The sequence below is a fragment of the Lolium perenne genome, chromosome 5, assembly GCF_019359855.2.
Source record: "Lolium perenne isolate Kyuss_39 chromosome 5, Kyuss_2.0, whole genome shotgun sequence".
In the NCBI taxonomy this organism is placed as follows: domain Eukaryota; kingdom Viridiplantae; phylum Streptophyta; class Magnoliopsida; order Poales; family Poaceae; genus Lolium; species Lolium perenne.
This window is the reverse complement of record NC_067248.2, coordinates 34,792,042-34,803,374: the sequence shown is the minus strand read 5'-3', so window position 1 is coordinate 34,803,374 and position 11,333 is coordinate 34,792,042. Positions and strand designations below refer to the sequence as shown.

General features: G+C 52.9%; 1 pseudogene; it reads right to left on the bottom strand.

The window, feature by feature from the left end:
- On the bottom strand, positions 1-9,043 carry LOC127303108 (uncharacterized; annotated as a pseudogene).
- Between the last annotated feature and the right edge of the window lie 2,290 nt (positions 9,044-11,333).

The window sequence follows — 11,333 nt, the reverse complement described above, 5'->3', positions numbered from 1 at the left end:
TCACGCATAATATCCCTGAATTAGTCTCTTGAGCACCAGCACAGCAGCCTCCTTGTCCAAATTCTTGTTGTTCTCGCGGCAAGCGAAGGACTGCACGCAGTTCGGGCACCCGTCCAAGCTGCCGCAGCCGCAGGCCGAGACGAGCTCGAGGGCGGCGGCGAGGAGGTCCGGGAAGAGCAGCCTTGCCTGCGCCACCAGCCCGATGCCGCCGGGGTGCTTGTCGTAGAGCAGGATCCTGTCGGGGATCACCTGGTCGCCGTCCTCGCGCTGTGTCTCACTGTCTCCTCGGGATCCGCGCACTCCGCCCCGAGATCGCATGAGCTGCACATCATGTGCAGCGGCAGTATGCTGAGGATGGCGTGCGAGGCCGCGTGCACCCCGCCCCGGAAGCACAGGTTGCTCTGCTCCACGGTCGCCCTCACCGTCGCGGGAACCGTCGCCCAGACGGCCTGCGTGTCGAAGGAGTAGGAGGGCAGGTGGAGGGGGATGACGTCGGAGACTTGGTTCATCGGCTTGTATATCCGGCGATAGCCGGCCCACCTGGTCGTCACCGTGCACTCGTTTGCATGAACAGCAGCGGCAGCGGCGGCGTCTCCGAGGGCGACGGCGATGTTAGTGAAGTCTTCGGTCTTGGTGTGGTAGCTCAGCTCGGCCATCCGGCAGTAGGCCGTCTTGGACGAGAGGTCCAGCCTCTCGACCAAGTAGCTCACGCCCTGGTGCATGTACACCGCTCCCTGGTGCACCTGGAAGAAGGCCTTGCTCTCCTCTATCTCCTCCATCACTCTCCCGCTCGTCGCGTCCTTCACCGTGAACTTGTCGTGCTCGATCGCGCGGATGCTGACAGACTGCGAAGGCCGCCTGCCGGGACCGCTGTACTTCCATATGTTGTTCTCGGCCGCATTGCTCTTGGGAGTGAGAACTCCCTTTTCTTTCAAGATCGACATGGCATCGTTCATGGCTTCGCCGCCGAAGTAGAGCTGGTCGCGTTCCGGGCAGAGCGGGTTCTCAGCGGCGGGCGCAGGCGAGGTGCTGTGGAGAACTTTACGGTTCTGCGCATCGACATGGCAGCGCTCGATGGGCTTGCCAAAGAGCTTGGCAGGGTAGTTCATGAAGTACTGGTCCAGGGCGCCGTCGAAGGCGACGTAGACAGCGATGGAGTCCTTCGACCGCATGCCGGACCTCCCGGCCTGCTGCCATAGGCTGGCGATGCTGCCAGGGAATCCAAGGTGGAGTGTGGCGTCGACGTGGCCGACGTCGATGCCCAGCTCCAGCGCGTTCGTCGCCGCCACGCCGCGGAGCCTCCCACCAAAGAGGTCCGCCTCGATCTGCCGCCGCTCGCTCGCCACGTACCCGCCACGATACACGCAGATGGAGCCTACCATCTCCGGCGCCGTCGTAGTCTCCTCGAGCACCTCGCGCGCGTGGGCCAGCACCTGCTCGCACAGCTTCCTCGTCTTGCAGAAGGCTATGCAGCGCACACTAGTAGGAAAAGCCTCATCAGTGGCGCACCAAAAATGGATTACGTCGCCACAAAAATAAGATTTCTGTGGCGCACCTGCCCATGCGCCACAGAACTAAGGTTTCTGTGGCGCACTTGTTCTTAGGTGCGCCACAGAAAAGGGTGCGCCACAGAATTGGTTCTAAGTGCGCCACAGAATTTGCTTGTATTATACACGATTTTGTGCTGCCTGCTATACATATGCAGTTTATACACAGCAATACAGATACACAATACAGATACACAGGTTATATACAGCAACATTCAGATATAATATAAATATCATGTACATTGCACAGATATAACATAGACATCATCATCACATTACTTAGAGCCCGATCGAGATACATATATAGTGGCAAGTGTCAAATGTTTTGCATACAAGTCTTAATTCATACAAAATTCACAATTTCGAGATACAAAGTAGTCTTCATCCGGTTCCTCCTTTGCTCCGTCATCTCTACCCACCAGGCTCGCTTGCATCGGGGTCCTTCATCCAGTTCCTACTATGATGAAAATGGAAGAAAGTGAGACCAACAAGTCCGATGCACAAGAGAAATGGAATAAATGCCTCATACATTGTTGGTCAACACAAATATTAACATTCAGGGACGGTGTAAGTGAGACCAAGTCCGATGCACAAGAGATTGATATTTGTGCTATCTTACCAGACTCACTTACGCCGCCCCCGAGTGTACGGTGACCAAACATTTTAATCATCGGCATTTTGAAAATCTCAAAGCAAATGGAATGACAAAATGGAATAAGTGCCTCATACATTGTTGGTCAACACAAATATTAACATTTAGGGATGGCGTCAGTGAGGCCAAGTCCGATGCACAAGAGATTGATATTTGTGCTATCTTACCAGGCTCACTTACGCCACCCCCAAGTGTACGGTGACCAAACATTTTAATCATCGGCATTTTGAAAATCTCAAAACAAATGGAATGACAAAATGGAATAAGTGCCTCATACATTGTTGGTCAACACAAATATTAACATTTAGGGATGGTGTAAGCGAGGCCAGGTAGGATGCACAAGAGATTGATATTTGTGCTATCTTACCAGGCTCACTTACGCCACCCCCAAGTGTACGGTGACCAAACATTTTAATCATCGGCATTTTGAAAATCTCAAAGCAAATGGAATGACAAAATAGAATATGTGCCTCATACATTGTTGGTCAACACAAATACTATGGTCAGAAACCATAGTTGCAGTATACACCGCCGTATACTTTGCAGAAGGGCCCCCTTTCCCCGGTCGGCGTTCCGTCAACGGGTGCTTGACGACACAACAACGCCGATCTGCATCTCCGGCGCAGAACCACGCCAGTCCCTCGCTGTCCAGTGAACGAGTCCTTGATGCAAAGACCGTGCCGGCCTGCCCAGCATTATGCCGGGCCGTGTTGCCGCGCTTCAAGCCGTGTGTCCCGCGCCCTGCAGGAGAGTGCAGGGCGCATGATCGACACGGCCTGAAGCGCGACAACAGGGGTCGGCATGATGCTAGGGAGGCTGGCACCGTCTTGGCATTAAGGACTCGTTCACGTACTGGACGGCGAGAGAAGAAAAGTGGTGCTGTGTCGGAGAGGCATGTCGGCGTTGTTGTCTCGTCAAGGACTCGTTCACGGAACGGTGGCCAGGGAAAGGGGGGCTCGTCTACAAAGTATATTGCGGCGTATAGGTGACCAAACATTCTAATCATCGGCACTAAAATGGAAGAAAGAGCCAAGTGGTATCTCAACTAGATATCATATGCCTCATACTTTGTTGGTCGAAAGAAATATTAACATTCCGGGATGGGGTCAGTGAGGCCAGGTAGGATGCACAAGAGATTGATATTTGTGCCATCGCACCAGGCTCACTGGCCCCACCCCAGAGTGTACAAGTGACCAAACAATTTAATCATCGGCACTAAAATGGAAGAAAGGCCAATGAAATTAAGAAGTAGCTAGTATATATGAACTAAATGGAATGCCTCATACTTTGTTGGTCGAAACAAATATTAACATCCAGGGATGGAGTAAGTGAGGCCAGGTAGGATGCACAAGATATTGATATTTGTGCCATCACACCAAGCCTCACTTGCTCCACCCCCGAGTGTACGAGTGATCGACCAACCATCTAATCATCGACAAGTAAATCACTTGGGGTAATGTTAAAATGTTTGTCTCCATATTTGGGAGACATTTTTAATATTGGAGTCTAGCTAATGGAAATCAAGAACTAGTCTTGATCTCCAAATGGTGATTAGAGGAATTTATTCATCTTAAGCAACATTAGGGACAAATGGGATCATGCAAGGGACTTGGGTCATTTGGATCATAAGGCATCAATTAAGGAGGCAACCAGGGACAAAGGGAAACATTTGATGATCCATTATCATAGGCAACAAAGCAGCAACTTTTTCCCCTCTAATCTAGCTAGAGTCCTTAAAAGAAATCCATCATAAGCATGGTCAAATACACATATATAGCATTTGGAGAGCAAACAAGCAGTAGCCATATCACTCAATCCAATAATATAGTAATTTGGATCATAAGGCATCAATTAAGGAGGCAACCAGGGACAAATTAAGGGAAACATTTGATGATCCGGTAAGTGCATGACACTTTGAGCTACCCAAGAATAAAGGCCAACGGTGGATAAACATCTGCTCAACCATTTCTTGCACTAGAGGAAAAGTAACCAACATTGAAACTTGAATAGTCAAGTGACACTACAAGCAGCTCACACACACATGCAAACACATGTGTTGACAGTAACTAAACAGCAGAAAAACACCACCAGATATTCATGGGTACTTAGGATCAGTAGGGAATTGATAAAGTACAGTGAGGAGCAAGCATACCATCAGAAACTGTCAATTTGAGAGAAATAACATTGGGGTAATGTTAAAATGTTTGTCTCCATATTTGGGAGACATTTTTAATATTGGAGTCTAGCTAATGGATATCAAGAACTAGTCTTGATCTCCAAATGGTGATTAGAGGGAATTTATTCATCTTAATTAAGCAACATTAGGGACAAATGGGATCATGCAAGGGACTTGGATCATTTGGATCATAAGGCATCAATTAAGGAGGCAACCAGGGACAAAGGGAAACATTTGATGATCCATTATCATAGGGACATAAGTCAAGATGCTCAAACACACATAGCATGCATGGAGCAGATGCTCCAAAGGGATTATTCATCACTTGGTATATAGACCAAGTGATGCTGGCAAAAGAGAGGCCAATCAAGAACCAGTAAATCCAGTAAGTGATAGATATGCCTAAACAAGCAACAACACATAGCATATCCCAGCTAACCAGATGAGACAAGTCTTGGTAGCCAACTGAATCACCTAGCACCACCTAGCCTTTTAAAACCATCAGAAACAGTCCTTTTTCTTCAAAGGATACCACAGTGGCATTCATTTACATGATCCCCTACTGTGGATATCTCTATTTTCATCAAAGCCAACACAAGAAATAGAAATTTATCATTACTCAGTTGAGTTCAAAACAAAGCTGGGGTACCATAAGGGATTATTCATCACTTGGTAGTAACCATCATAAGCATTCCATTTAAATCACACATTTTAGTATATGTTCTTATCCAAGTTTTTGCCTCAGCCTTTGCATCATTGGCTGAGCTAAGACATCAAGCTTCTGGCCAGGGAGCATTCTTTATTTTTAGGGAACTATATGAACTATATGCACATGATCCAGTAAGCATCCCCACTAATCAGAGCATTATAAGCATACCATAAGCTCACAAGAATCCATCAAGTAAATCATCAGGGGTCCAAAAAACTTGGGGTCCAGAAAACTAATCCCAACAGAGAATTACTTGGGGTCCAGAAAACTAATCCCAGGCCAACCAAGAGCAACTATAAATATGTATGTATACAAGCCCACCAGTAGCATTTCATGCATTTAAATTCCTATGAACCAGTTAACCTCACTGAGCACAACAAGCATTTAAATGAACAGTAGCATCAAATTCCTATGAACCCATCAAGAAAATTGTTAACAGTTAACCTCACTGAGCACAACAAATGAACCAGTAGTAATAAGCCATCAAGATTAACAGTTAACCTCACTGAGCACAACAAATGAACCAGTAGCATCAAATGAACCAGTAGCATTTCATTTTTTGCTATGAACCCTAAACCAGGGCATCAAATTCCTATGAACCCTAAACCAGAAAGATAGAAGTGTCACTCATATAGAACACTCCAATAAGCATCACTAGCAGCAATGCATCCAGAGCCAACCGAGCGAGCATTTCGTCGAGCACGTTGTGCTCGCGCGGGAGGAAGAGGGAGGGAGGGAGGGAGCTCACCGACGATTTGGAGAGTTGTGGAGGAGCTCACCGACGACGACGGCAGGGGTGGAGGTCGCGGCGGCTCCTCCACCTTGACGCGGCGGCGGCTCCTCCACCTTGACGCCGCGCCGGCCCCTCCTCCTCCACGCCGCAGCGGCTTGTGCTGCTGGTGGCGGGGATGGGTGGAGCGTGGCGGCATCCGGCCCTCGCGGAGGAAGGCGGCGGCGGCGGCGATAGCGACGGCAGCGCTCGCCATGGAAGGCGGCGGCGCGGGGAGAGAGGGGAGAGAGGGGAGAGGAACTTCTGTGGCGAGGGAGGGGTACGGCCTTGATATAGGACACGTTATTTCTGTGGCGCACCGAGACAAGTGCGCCACAGAAAACATTATTTATGTGGCGCACCGAGGCCAGTGCGCCACAGAATACGTTATTTCTGTGGCGCACCAGGTGCAGTGCGCCGTAGAAAAGGTAAAACCAATGGTTGGGCGTGACAGGATGTGGGCCCCACCAAGTTTTTGTGGCGCAGCGTTTCATAGTGCGCCACAAAATTAAGCTATTTCTGTGGCGCACCCAGAATGGTGCGCCACAAAATAATATTCTGTGGCGCATTTTTAGTGGTGCGCCACAAAACTAAGCTCCGCCTATAAGGGTTTTCCTACTAGTGGCAGCCCATGCTGCACCATCTCGGCGAGCAGCCGTGCCACGTCGGCCATCGGCGAGCTCGTTGTCTTCTTCCCAGACGAGTTCCAGAGGACGAAGTGCTTGGCGCCGCAAGGGCTGGCGTCCTCGTCCACCAACTCCACTTCGTCGATCCCCGCGAGCTCTCTGACGTGCTCGCGCGGGTTCGCCAGTGTGGCGGTACAGAACACAAAAGCGGGGAGGCGGCCGTAGACGTCGGCGCACAGGCGTCGGAGGCGGCGAAGCACGAGCGCGGCGTGGCAGCCGAAGGCGCCATGGTAGGTGTGCGCCTCGTCGACGACGACGTGGGCGAGGCCGGAGAGGATCCACCGGAACTGGGCGTGGCAGGGGAGGATGGAGGCGTGCAGCATGTCTGGGTTTGTGATGAGCACCCTGGCACGGTCCCTGATCCTCGCGCGGTCCTTCATCGGCGTGTCGCCGTCGTAGATGTCTACGGCAAAGTCGTCAGCTCCGGCGAGGAGTTTTTTTTAGAGCTAAGGCCCAGAGGCCCAGCTTTAAATTAATAAAGCCACAAACGGCAGAATTACAAGGTGCTGAACGAACAGCTTACAAGCATCAAGGAACAAGCAAACAGAGAAAAAACAAAAGAGCACAGCTTGGTCTTCAATGCCATCATCCAACGGAATGGACAGAGCGGAGGAGCGGAAACGCCGTGAAGCTCACCACCGGACTCATGCCATGATCAAGACCTGGCGCGTCGCCACCAGCATGCCATCCGCCTCCGCCTTCGAAGAAGGCCCCAACCTTCTCACCCTGGTTCGTAGGGCGCCGAACCATCGAAAGGCAGAGCAGCTCTCCCCAGAGCGCGCATAGACACCTGGGCCAACGTTCCAAGGACCATCCCCAAACACGAGCACCGCACGCGAAACACCACGGGCATCACCGCCGGCCAACACACCGACCACCCAAAAGACTTCAGCTTCAGGACATCGCTCGCCGAAGAAGACACGGCAAGAAAAGGGCATCCATGTCGCCGTGAACGTCTGGGGCACCCATAGCTGCCGGAAAGGGGACAACTTTCCCCTTTCGCCCAGGCCGAGGGCGCCGACCCGCCGACAAGCCACCGCACCAGCCGAGCACCACCACACTTCGCCACCAGAAACGCCGCCACCTGCGGGCCTGGAAACACACGCAGCACAACCACCTTCCGCCGGCCCAAGGCAACGCCTCCAAGGAGAACACGACGCTCGAACGCCGTCGCCGCCCAATCCAGAGATTTTGGGTTTTCACCCGGGCGCAGAGGAAGGAGGGAAGGGGATGTACCTCAGCATCGCCTCCAAGGAGGAAGACGGCGTCCGAAACGTCGCCGACGCCGTGGCCGCCACCGCCGGCCAAAGATCTCTCCCGGCCAGAGCCCCAGACCCTGCCACCCCAACACATCACCCAGACGAGAACGTCAAGATGCCCTTGGGATGGGTACCACGCGGAGCAGGCCGCCGTCTTCAGAACAGACTCGGAGGTCGACGGGGCGACCACCGCGACGCGAGCAACCTCCACCGCCTCCAGGCCGCCCCCGCGACCGAGGAGGCGGTCAGCAGCACCGGCCAACGCCCCCCGCCGTCCGGGGCCGCGCCGCCCTCACCTTGCAGAGGCCGCCGCCTCAGATCCCCGGCCCCCACTGGGGAGAGCGCCGGTCGACACTGCCCTGGACCGACGCCACTCCGGCAGGAGCAGATCGGAGCCGGGGTCGCCTACCGCGCGCCCGCACCAGCACCAGCTCCGGCGAGGAGTAGCGCGGCCTGCATCTGCAGCAGAGCCTTGAGCTGGTCCTGCGCGAGTGCCTTGGTCGGGAACACGTAAAGCGCGCAGGCTGCCGGCGAGGAGACGACGGACTCGAGCACGGGGACGTTGTAGCAGAGGGACTTGCCGCTGGACGTGGACGTCGAGACGACAACGTGCCGGCCGGCGATGGCGGCGCGCACGGCCTGCGCCTGGTGGGCGTACAGCCTCGTCACGCCGATGCTCCGGAGGGTGGTCTTCATGGCGTCGGAGAGGTGGAGGTTGTCGTCGGAGAAGGAGGCCTCCCTGCCGGGGATCACCTCAACGTGAGGGATCTTTCCGTGCTTGCCGAGCCCTTGCCGGAGGTGCTCCACCATCTGCGCTGGGTCCAGCGGCACCGTGCCATTGCAATAGCTGGAGGAGGAAGGCGGCGGCTTCCTGGGAGCATACAGATCGTCGTCGCCGCCGCCATACCAAGAACTCTAAAGCCTCCTACGTTTGCCGGCGGACCACGGCAAGGTAGCGCGGCTGAACGGAGCGGGAGCCGCGGGCTTGGCCTTGGTGGTGAAGGGGATGAGGGAGATGAAGTCGCCGGGGTAGATGGGGAGGTTTCCGACCTTCGCGTGCGGGAGGAGCTTGGCGCCCTTGAGGTAGAGATGGAACGTGGCGGCGCCGCCGGGAGGGAAAGAGGATGCGCGGAGCGTGGCCTTGAGGTCGTCGACGGAGCAGGCTGCGGCGATGCGGACGGTAGTAGTGTGGCCGTCCAGCGCGCGCACGGGAATCACCTTCGCCTCGTGCTGCCGCTGCGCCATCGCGTGCCACCGCCGACGATGTGATCGCGCCGCCGCGCGGGGTACTACTAGTCAGGTGTGCAGAGTACGCTTCCGAGTCTTTTTTTTTTCAGATCAAGTATGCTTCCGAGTCGATCGGGGATTCGGCGCGAGATCTCGCGGGCCCGGCTGGAGGAACCTATCCGGCCCGGCTCTGCCGGCCGCGACGACGCTGATCTGACGGCCAGTTCAAACAGGGCCTCAAGCTTTCTCGGGCGCGATTCTGGTCTTGGGCATGCACGTTGGAAAAGAAAAAATCGGTGGCGCATTCCAAACGCGACCGGCGACAAAAACGAACGCTGCGCAACCGTTTGCGTCCCCGCACGAACCAGAAATAAGTCTGCACCCTCCTCCAGCGGCGACGCATAGTGTCCGTGTGAGATGCAAAATGCGCCGCAAAAATGCGGCTCGCACCGAGCGTCCACCCGCTTCTCCCACGGGCCCGCATGGTAGCGAATTAAAGCACAAAAACTGCTGGGAGGGCAACCGCCGGAGTGGCAACCGCGTCGATCGACGCGCGAACCGCCAGAATGGAGCGCCGAACCGCCACGGAAGAGCAACCGTAGCCCTCTTCGTTATACGCGCCTCCATGAATCCCCGCTCAATAAGACCCCTGCGCCTGTCTAATTCATCTCCAACCGGCATGACATTCATATTACTCTCCAACACCGGCATGCCACCAGCGTGAAGCCATGAGTAACTTGTCATTGTCATCGGACACCGACACCAAGGGGAAGCCGCCGGGATGGCGGGATTGGTGGGATAGAGCTGCCACGCCGAGCAACTCTAGCTCCCCCCCCGACGGAGGGCGAGGAGGAGGGGGAGGCCGTCGCCAACGACGGCCAGGATGAGGAGGGGGACGCCGTTGGCCACTACGGCTAGGACGAGGAGGAGGAAAAGGAAGAGGATTCAGATGCAAGGTGGACATGGCTGAATGCGGAGGAGTCGGCAGCGGAAAGGAAGGAGGGCAAGGGCCCGAGCGAGGGCGCAGGCGCAAGCTCGTCATCCGTTCACCGACGACGAGGAAGACCCCAATGAACACTCGTCGGAGGGGAACTCAAGCTCGTCGGACGCGTCGACCACAAGTACATCTTCGGAGGAGGTGACGAGCAGGAAGCGCATCCGTGAGGATGACGAGGCGGGACCTTCAAACAAGAAGTATCTACTTTAAAAATTTGTATGTTCTCGCAGTTCGTATGTTTAATTATTTGAACTTGTTGCACTAATTTCAAAATATCGATTCTACTTAGAAATGTGAGGACAACAATTTATACTTCGCATGCCATGATCAAACACTCGTTTGAGATACTTCGCATAGGCAGCCGTGGAAGCAATTTGGGAAGGAGTTCATGCAATAACCAAAGAAGTATCTCCAATATCAATTCTACTGTGGAAATGCGTCACTTACATACCAATATACCAATGTTTCTTTTAGGCTTTTTTTAGGCCAAGTTTGGTTGAGAACAATGGCTTTTTTTCGTTTTCACTAGCCAAAAAGCTGGAAGTTCAGTAGCCCTTTCGTTTTTACTAGGCAAAAAGCCGGAAGTTCAGTAGCCCGCAATGAAAAGATTTTCTTCATAGACGGTTCTCAAAGCAGTCCAGATGCAGGGAAAAGTTAGCCAAAGAGAAACATTTAGATCGGTCGCTCTGACGAGCAGGAATGTGGGCCCCTTCGTGTGTCTGCTTAACCTTATCACTAATCTACATCATTTTAATCCTTCCCGATCTATAAAATGGTAGGTCGGTTTAAAATATGATGAACACGAAAATGATGCATATTGATGTTACGAATCAATCCCATGAACTTTTTTTTGGGTTCATGGAGTATTTAAATGGCAATTTCGTATTCGCTTTGACGCTTTTTTGGCCAAATTTGGTAAAAAAAATCGCAACCATTCGGGTGTTTCAAAACTTCTTTAAGGAGTAGCTTCATCTCACTGTCCCGCAGACTTTTCTGTTCATAGTTTTCCATTTCAACATTCGTATACAAGTACATCTACGACTTCCTAGTACACTATACGTAGTTGTAGGTCTACTCCTTTACAAAAGTTGAAACCGGAAACTTTAAACACGAAAGTAGTGTAAAATGGTGAGGTGAAGCAATTTTCCGAAGAAATTTTGAAATGGTTGACCATGTGCCGAAAATTTATCAAAACTTGTTCACAAAGGGCTAAAAAAGGAACACGAAACGGAGTTTGAAACACTCGACGAACCGATCACGAGAATGGAATCAAAACTTTGTGGCACATCTTTTTCATGTAGACCTTATCTT